At 42.2% G+C, this 9,920-nt stretch overlaps 1 protein-coding gene and 1 pseudogene across 1 annotated transcript in view; one reads left to right on the forward strand and one right to left on the reverse strand.

Annotated features, from left to right (window-relative positions):
* Positions 1 to 1,941: 1,941 nt before the first annotated feature.
* Positions 1,942 to 2,845, reverse strand: LOC108541038 (60S ribosomal protein L9 pseudogene; annotated as a pseudogene).
* A 1,976-nt stretch (positions 2,846 to 4,821) lies between these two features.
* The window catches only part of ALPK2 (alpha kinase 2), a 148,391-nt gene continuing 143,292 nt past the window's right edge, over positions 4,822 to 9,920 (forward strand). The window contains exon 1 of the mRNA XM_017890519.1: positions 4,822 to 5,261. The gene's annotated coding sequence lies outside the window, so the exon portion shown is untranslated. The remainder of the gene's footprint in view (positions 5,262 to 9,920) is intronic.

Here is a 9,920-nt window from a genome sequence, read left to right on the forward strand (position 1 = left end):
TACTTTTTGTTCAGGTACTTAGATTCTCATACTTTGTTACACTGAATTTTGAGCTGGTTTTGCTATTTTGGTTTTAGGTAGCTCAAATACAGTCCTTCAGGAACATGACGGATAAAATACTTCTGAGTCTGTGAACCTAACTGCCATTTGTAAGTTTGCTACTCTGGGGGAAAATGAATTCCAGGTTCCAAACAACGCTCAAATGCTTGAAAGAGTCCCTCTCAGATACATCAATTCTGATAAAATTGCATTTTTACTGTTGTTTTGCAATTTTTTTTTTTTTTTTTGAGACAGGGTCTCACTCTGTTGTCCAGGCTGGAGTGCAATGGCACAATCATGGCACACTGTAGCTTCGAACTTCCAGGCCCAAAAGTCCTCCCACTTTGGCCTCCTGCCGAATAGGGAGGAGGACCACAGGTGTACACTACCACACCCGGCTAATTTTATGATGTTTTGTAGAGACAAGGTCTCTCTATGTTACCCAGGCTGGTCTCAAAGTCCTGAACCCAAGTGATCCTCCTGCCTCAGCCTCCCAAACTATTGGGATTGCAGGCGTGAGCCACCATGCCTGGCCTGTTTTGCAAATATTTTAAAATTCCATCTTCTCATTAAGAATATTATAGAAAGATGTTACCTGGGATGAAAAACATCATGAGAGAATAGAGTTTTATTTACATTAATATTTCTTTTGCCACTGCACTTGAGCAGGGATAATGCCTATTTAGTTCACCTACCCAAGTGACTGGCAGCTATTTTAAATAGATGAACTGGGCCGGGCACAGTGGTTCATATGTGTAATCCCAGCACTTTGGGAGGCCGAGGCAGGTGGATCACCTGAGGTCAGGAGTTTGAGACCAGCCTGACCAACATGGTGAAACCCTGTCTCTACTAAATACACAAAATTAGCTGGACGTGGTGATGCATGCCTGTAATCTCAGCTACTTGGGAGGCTAAGGCGGGAGAATCGCTTGAACCCAGGAGGCAGATGTTGCAATGAGCTAAGATTGCGCCATTGCACTCCAGCCTGGGCAACAAGAGCGAAAACTCCGTCTAAAAAATAAAATAAAATAAAATAAATAAATACATAAATGAACTGAATGAAGGTTGCAAATACATGATTCAGGTCACATCTGCTAACGGGAATCCCTGGACCCTGGATAGGGATGAATTGTTGGGGAGGGAGGCTCTCGGTGCTCCAGAGAAGCTCCCTAAACACTGACAGTTCTCTTTGCAGCAGGAGCGACCTGCTCAGTTCCAGCCTGGCCCGAGGACCCTGGCAGAGTCCCTGATCTGCCATGTGATTGGTACTAAGCCTCCGCCAAGAATGTGCTTTGCTGGGAAAGACTGTGCCATCAACCTTGCCACTAGTGTTCAAGGGCCTTCCGTGCCACGAAGAATAAAATGAGCAGATAAACCTCTCACGTACCAATCACAGTCCACGTTATAGGAGCACAGAGTAGCATAAGAGCCCAATGAATTTGCTTTAATTGTTCAGATTAGTTGGGAACTGATTCAATCCCAGTCTCCGGCAGACCTAGGGTGGTCAGTGAACCTAGGGTGGTCAGCGAACCAAGTTCATTCATTCAAGAAACCAAGAAAATAACAAAGAAAATAACTTGGGAAAGCTGAAAAGGCCTTTCAGAGAGAGAGAGAATTAATAAACATCTGATACAAAAATACATTTCCAACTCCATTCCTTAGAAGGAAAAATCTTCCTGAAAATTAAGTTTTAAGAAAATTCTCCGTATAGTTTCAGAAAATAGAGATTAAACATAATTTCTTTACACTACTTTACTTGGAAATGCTAAACATTTTTATGTCTTTTAATCTTAAACTTACATTCTTTTTCAATTGAGGTATTTTATTGAATTATTAAACATCACACATAGTTCTGGGGAATCATCTGGCATCTTGTTTGTGCAACTGGACAACTCTTAGATCTTATTTACCAGGCTGCTGAACTGTTCCTTGTTCAGAGATATAGATACCATCCAAACATTTTCTGATTTTTTTTTTTTTTTTTTGAGGTAAAATCTCACTCTTTCACCCAGGCTGGAGTGCAGTAGCATGACCGTGGCTAACTGCAGCCTCAACCTCCTGGGTTCAAGCCATCCTCCCACCTCAGCCTCTCAAGTAGCTAGGGCTACAGGCACACGTCACCACACCTGGCTAATTTTTGTATTTTTTTTGTTGACGGGATTTCAACCATGCTGCCCACGTTGGTCTCAAACTCTTGAGCTCAAAGGATCCACCCTCCTCAGCCTCCCAAAGTGCTGGGATTACAGGCATGAGTCCTTGCTCTTTGCCAATATCCTCGTTTTTAACTGTTGTGGCTTGCTGAATCAAAACAACTGAATTTGAAACAAGTTCACTATCATTTCCTTCAAGAACTAACTCATCTTTCTGGGCTTGAGATACTGAATGAGCAACACCTGGCCTCATCCAAACCCTGCAGATTTATTTTCCACCCAAGAAATTTCAGATTTCAACAAAAGACTCCTGGCTAACAATGTTGATGGGGAAGTGAGCATGCACAGCCCTCATCTTACAACAGAAGCCCCGTGCAGCACCCTGGATCATATTCTGTTTATGACTACAAATAGTGCCAACAGTAGCCAGGTCCTTTCTATTTCCCCACACTTTGTCCACCTGGAGCCTCTTCTTTTCCTTTCTAAGGAGACTGAGTTCTCCACTGATGTAACTGAAGTCCCTCCACAGGGATCCTCTGGGGCCCTTCACAATAACTATGTCCCTTCAGAGTGATATTGACATCTTCGGGAATGTCAACAGTCTGATTCCTAAGAATGGTCTTCAGTCTCACAGTAGATGTGACAAAGAGAGTCATGTATTTTTTGATGCTATTAGCGGGGCACAGATATATGCCTTTCTTTTTCTCTTCAACATCTTATTTCTTCCATCCTTCCTTCGATATTCACAGAAAATTTAGAACTAATGTCCTGGACTAATTTGAGGTTTTTCTTTCTTTTTTTTTTAGACGGAGTCTTGCTCTGTCCCTCAGGCTGGAGTACAGTGGCGCAATATCGGCTCACTGCAATCTTCACCTCCTGGGTTCACGTAATTCTCCTGCCTCAGCCTCCTGAGCAGCTGGGATTATAGGCGTGAGCCACGACACCCAGTTAATTTTTATATTTTTAGTAGAGACGGGGGTTTCACCATGTTGGCCAGGCTGATCTTGAACTCCTGACCTCAAGTGATCCACCTCCCTCAGTCTTCCAAAGTGCAGGGATTACAGGCCTACTATGAGTTTAATTCCAAGATTTCTGTTTCTGATTTTCTTTCATGCCTCCTCCCCCAAACCTAAGATTAAAACATACATTCTGTGGCTGCAAATTCATGAGATGAATAAAACAAATACAGTTAAATCCATTATATGTATGTATGTACATGTGTATATATATGCATGTATGTGTGTATTCGTGCATGTATGTGTGTGTGTGTGTGTATCTATATATACACATATATAAACCTTCTGCTCTTTACATTTATTTTGCTAGGAGATGAATGTTAGGAGTGAGGGAATTGGTTTTTCAAAGTATTTCAGAGGAACAAAATTAAGTTTCATAGTGAATTTCAACTTGTCCATTTAAGAACTCCCAGGCAACACTTCTTTCACAACTATATCACATTTATCTATTGCTTTGGGACATTCCTTCACTTTTGACTTTATCCTCTCTGTGGCATGCCATAGCATTTGTTTATTCTTTATCTTCACACCTTCCTCCTCTCTTCATTCCCAACCTGAAGTTATCTCCTCTTTCTTATCTGGAACAGACCTTACATTGTGAAGATCTCAGCTTCCCACAAAGCCAACCATTTGCAAAGAGTTGGTCATTTCTGTGTTCTGTGGCATTTCATCGGTGCGTTCCCCAGGAGATAGTCATCATTTTACAGTGTCTCAGCTTTAATATTTTTTTCCTCATATGAAGATAAAACTGAAAAACAGAACACATCACCCTTACGCTTCTTAATATTTCATCATTTTAGATGATTTTTCATCTTGTGAAAAGTTGCATTCCATCAAGGGGTAGTGATGTACATTCTGTGCTGTGTAAAACAATTTGCTTCTGAGGATTGCAGTGCTCAACACAGAGTGAGTATTTACAGCTATGTCCCTTTCAAAGTCACCCCTGGAGCTGCTAATCTGAGCCGTCTCCGTGAGTCTCGAAAGAGATTTCTGTCTAAGCTGTCAATTTCCAGGTGTCATACATTAAAATATTTTTGGGGAGAGGCTAAGTAGTTACAGAATGATGCTAAAGGATTCTCTATGTTTTTAGGCTGGGATAAAATTCAATAAAAGAAATGCCCATATTACAAAATCGACTTTCCCAATAAGAACCATTCCAGGCAATCTGAAGGAATAGAACCTGTGGTATTTCTTCTGCGAATTTCTTCTGATCTTTGTCCATTCTCTTCTTTCTATTATAGTCAAAATAGGAAGGTGTGTGTGTGTGTGTGTGAGAGAGAGAGAGACAGACAGACAGACAAAGGGGGTAAGGAGGGTAAGGAGGGTGGATCCGGCCTTCCTTCTGTGGCTTCTGCCTTTCTCAGAGAACTTCAGAGGACGGCTATAATACCTGTTCTAAATGAACAACATATAACTCGTATTTTTACCTCCCCGCCACCCCCTCCATGGGTTTCCTATGTGTACTTCAAATGCCTGATAACCTTGGTACGAGAACTGGTTGTGTTACTCCGGCCTTAATCCCTTTATCAGGCAGCAAGTTTTTCCTTTCCTAAGGGGTGAGCAACTAAGCCCAGGGTCCAGCATGGGCTTTGTAAAGAGCTGCTCGGTCTGCTGAGCAGCAGCCAGTGACAGCTCATCTGGGTTTCATCAGCTCCCTGGGGCTGCATTTCACCAGGCCCCCTTGCCAGGGCCTCCCCGGCGTGTCAACAAGTGTTGCACCTACTGCAGAAACAGCCCTCAAGTTTCATCACAGGGATGCTAAAATATATTCTCCAGCTTCAGCTATGACCTAGTTCATTGAAGGGCGGGGAAAAAATGCTTTTCTTCCAGAACTTCCCTGGGCATGGAATTTCCCCTCTTAGGAAGATATGAACTTTCTGGAAGCAGACCCATCTGTGCTTTGACCTGATCGTGGAAAAGACCCTGAACCCTGTAAACTCCTTCGAATCCCTGTCCCGGGAACAGGGACACCCAGTCAATGCCTCACACACAGCCTGGGGAATCCACAGCCGAGCCAGCCCTCCTATAACATTTCTTGGACAAAGAGTATTGAAAAGTAAGTATATAGACTTTGGTTTTTACATAAGGAATGGCTGTACTTTCAATATATAGGTGTTAACATTTTCTGCAACAAAGAATGAAGCAGATGGTTTCGTTATGAAATAGAATGAGATGAAACAAATAGGGGCTATATGGGATATTTGGGTACATAAGGTTTTAAAGTGGGCAAATTCTCATGGTCTTGTAATTTAAGTCCATTTTGGCACTTTTGAAAATTATTGCTATTTTAAACGTGTGCTTATTTTGGCTTGACAATAATGAATGAAAATAGTTTCTTTCACATCATGTCTATCTTAGCAGTTAGAAAAAATATACAGGATGACTCGAAGCAGTGAGATGTAAAGCTTTGCAAAGTAACATAAAACGTTAAGTTAATTATCCAGGTAACTCAGGCCCCGGAGACTTTTGTCTGAAATATTTGAGTATTTTAGTCAAGAATTATTCCTTTTACTGTGAATTACTGAATGATTGAAAATCTCTCCTATCTGGGTAGACATAGAAGTGTATTGTCTGACAACAGGTAATGCAATTTGCTGAAAAGCTATCAGGCATTTCAAAATGACTGATGTAAGCATTTATTGTTAAAAAAATAGATTTTAAAAAAATTTAAGGCAAAAGTCAGCCAAAAAAAATCCATCAATTAAATGCCACCACTGTCACATTACAGTTTAATGAACACATCTAAACCTTAAAAGCCCTGATTAAGGGTGTCAGTTACAGACATTTGGCAATCATTTAAAAATAGATAAAAGCAAGAACAGCATTTAGAGCTGCTTCTGCTCTAATTATTTTCTTTCCACAACCTTTTCCTTATGTAAAGGTAGCCTTTATTTCTAAAGATTAATTAACCAGGAATGGTAATTCCAGAGATATGTGATATGTTTTATAACTCCATATCAACTAAGGACAAATTGAAGGAGTTTTTGCTGTGTGGCTTCTGTACTGAAACCAAGGATGTTGTGGGTTGCCTTCCGAATCAACAACTTCACAAATCCTGTATTAAAAAGAATGGATGGCCAATAACCATGTTCAAATCTTGGAAATCGGACTTAAAACAAACTAAATGTACTTTCACTCCCAAATTACATTGTCCTTTGTTGTTGTTGTTGTTATTTTTTTGCTTGTTTTGTGTTTTTAGACAGAGTTTTGCTCTTGTTGCGCAGGCTGGAATGCAATGGCTCGGTCTTGGCTCACTGCAACCTCCGCCTCCTGGGTTCAAGTGATTTTCCTGCCTCAGCCTCCCGAAGTAGGTGGGAATACAGGCGCCCACCACCACGCCCAGCTAATTTTTTGTATTTTTAGTTGAGACGGGGTTTCACCATGTTGGCCAGGCTGGTCTTGAACTCCTGACCTCAGGTGATCCACCACCTCGGCCTCCCAAAGTATTGGGATTACAGGCGTGAGCCACCGCGCCCGGCCTACATTGTCTTTTGATGTTTTACCACACATTTCATCACAATTTGGAGAAGTTTTAGGTAGGGCAGAGTTCCTGTTGTCATTACCTGCAAAGTTTTTTTCTCCTCCAGTTTCATGAGTTTTTAACAGCCTCCTGAACACTCGCATGTAGGTATCAGCCCCTGTGATGGGGATGCAGTTGAGTTAGTATCTTACTCTGAATGGAGGTGGGAGAAGCAGGGGAGGTCCTAAGAAAGGTTTTGGAGTCAGATTTGGAATTGACTCCTAACTTTAGCATAACTTTTCAACCTGTTTGAACCCCAGTTTACTCATCTGTAAAATCATAACAGTATTCACTTTAACAGAATTGATGGGGGATTAGATGAATAAATATACCTAAAGTATCTGTGGAATCATATTTTCTCAAGAAAAGTTTGTTTTTCACCTTAATTAAAAGCTTCTTTTTTTTGCTGAAACTTTAGAATACTACCATAAAATAAACTATATAAAGTAATAGAAACTGAACATTATAAGCATTACTGCAATAATTAAATAAACATAACAATTAGATTCCTTGAGAAAAATTCTATACTTGGAAACAATATCTTTGAAAACAAAATAAGAAAAAAAGATTATATTTTAGAATGTATCTATGATAAATAAGAAAAAAAATTTTTACTGAAAATAGTTGATGGATAATTGATGCTTATTATCTAAAAGCAGAAGTAGAGATTTATCAATATCCTCTGGGAATGCTTTTTAATACACACCAGTACCATATTTCAATATGAGTGTTTGGGAATCCATAGTAATGAAAGGCCTGTGATCATGATGAAAACTCTGAAAATGAAGGTACACGCCCAGCCTTTCCTCAAAGACTGTAGTCGAGTCTTGCATTGAGAGAGGTGAGGGCAGGCGTGGAGGTGAAAAGTCTCTGAAGTGGACCAGCCATTGGGGAGCTGAGCAGGGGCAGTAGGTCTGGGCCAACTCAGAAGAAGTGTAGTTTCCAGGGTAGGGATCGCACTGTGGGCTAGAATTGGGCGGGGTCAGTAATAAAAGTACACAATGAATAGGGAGAAAGGCCAGTCAGGGATGGGAGGGAGCAGGTGAGATTCACAAGCGGGCTTGTGGGCTAGCTCCCAAGAACTTTATCAGACATCTTTCTCATTGTCCCTTGTTTTCACTGAGATACCCCACAGCTTTTTCCCGGGCACATCGCAGTACCGTGATACATTCTCCGCTTCGGTTACAGACAGGTTCACAAGGAACCCAGGATATGTTACTCTGGGTTGGATGCTGCCAAAAAGAAAAACTGAAAATGCAAACATGTAAAGCAACTTGGGAGAACGTAATCACGTCATCTTGGGGTTGGCGAAAACGAAAGAATAAACATTTGACCTACGTCAAATAAAACATTTAAACATGTTTCAAGCCCTTATTGGGATTTCCGCCTATGCATACCAACTGGGCATGGCCCAAACAGACAAAACTGATCAGGAGACTTCAGACATCAGCTCAAAGAGACAGGCAGCAAGTTGAAGAGAAGCTCAGTTCCGAGAGTTCAGGTCTGGATACACTGCACCCTCCCTCTCGAGGGCCAGCCTCCAGAACTGCTGTGTGTGTTAGATCTGTGTTAGGATAGAACTGCTATCCTCATGTCTGGGCGGCACAACTCACCTGGGTTTTCACTTGATCTTCAACCCTGCTCTTAGACAAACAGGCCCCTGCTCTTAGACAAACAGGCTCATTTGCTCCTCAACCCCTAGTTTAAGACCTTCCTCTGAGCCCAGTGGTTCTTAAACTTTCAAGTGCAACAGAATCTAAAGAGCTTGTTAAAATAAAGGTTGCTGGGCTCCACCCTCAGAGCTTCTGATTCTGAAGTTTCCAAGAATTTGCATTTCTTCCTTGTTGCCAGGTAATGCTGATGGCGTGGCCCAGGGGCCACTCTGAGAACCACTGCTGTAGCCATTTCTTCGGCCTGCAGTTCCTGAAGAAAACCTATTTGTGCTTATTCTTTTTTTTTTTTTTTTTTGAGATGGAGTCTCGCTGTGTCGCCCAGGCTGGAGTGCAGTGGTGCATCTCAGCTTACTGTTACCTCTGCCTCCTGGGTTCAAGCAATTCTCCTGCCTCAGTCTCCCAAGTAGCTGGGACTACAGGCATGCACCACCTCGCCCAACTAGTTATTGTATTTTTAGTAGAGACGGGGTTTCACCATGTTTGCAAGGATTGTCTCGATCTCTTGACCTCATGATCCGCCTGCCTCGGCCTCCCAAAGTGCTGGGATTACAGGCGTGAGCCACCGCGCCCGGCCGTGCTTATTCTTTTCAACCACCAAACTTTCCTTACTTCTCAGGTCATACCAGAGACACAGATACAATGTGCTAGTGTTGCAAACATAAAAGGTGAACCCATCAGGTGCCCTGCAGGCAAGCAGTTTACAGTCTAGCTGCTGGGGGTGACACTGAGTGAGGGGACAATACCCTGAGGCTAATGGTCTCTAGTTTTTAGGGGCTTTTTCTTTTTTTCCAGCTGAGGATATCAGGGAAGCCTTCAAAGAGAAACCAGCATTTGAGCTAGGGGTTTGAAAACCTGGCGGGGTGTTTGAACAGGTTGGTGGTCCCTCCATGTAAAGGAAATCCAGAAAAGCAAAATAAAAACATGGAGGGCAGAAGGAGAAAGGATGAATAGGAAAATCAGAAATTAGTGTGGTTGGGTTACGCTTTTCACACTTCTCCCCTGTCTTCTTGATGATGAAAGAATTGTCAAGAGTTAGATGGTTTTGATCAAGCCATTTAATCTTCAGTCCATTCCTTCTGTTGGTAACTTAGTTGTAACTTGGTGTCCAACAAAGAGATCTGGAATGGAGAGCCAAATGGTAGGAATTTCAGGCACTGCGGGCCAAGGAGGAGAGGGCGTGCCTTCTTGAAGCAACGAAGAAATCAACTTGGCCGGGCTTGGTGACTCATGCCTGTAATCCCAGCATTTTGGGAGGCCAAGGTGGGTGGATCACTTGAGTTTGGGAGTTCGAGACCAGCTTGGTGAAACATGGTGAACCCCTGTCTCCACTGAAAATACAAAATTAGCTAGGCATGCTGGTACAGGCCTGTAATCCCAGCTACTTGGAGGCTGAGGCAGGAGAATCGCTTGAACCCAGGAGGCAGAGGTTGCAGTGACCCGAAATCGTGCCATTGCACTCCAGCCTGGGCAACAAGAGTGAAACTCTGTCTCAAAAAAAAAAAAAAAAAGAAAAAAAAAAAGA

Source organism: Rhinopithecus bieti, unplaced genomic scaffold, assembly GCF_001698545.2.
Source record: "Rhinopithecus bieti isolate Rb0 unplaced genomic scaffold, ASM169854v2 scaffold_17861, whole genome shotgun sequence".
Classification (NCBI taxonomy): Eukaryota; Metazoa; Chordata; class Mammalia; order Primates; family Cercopithecidae; genus Rhinopithecus; species Rhinopithecus bieti.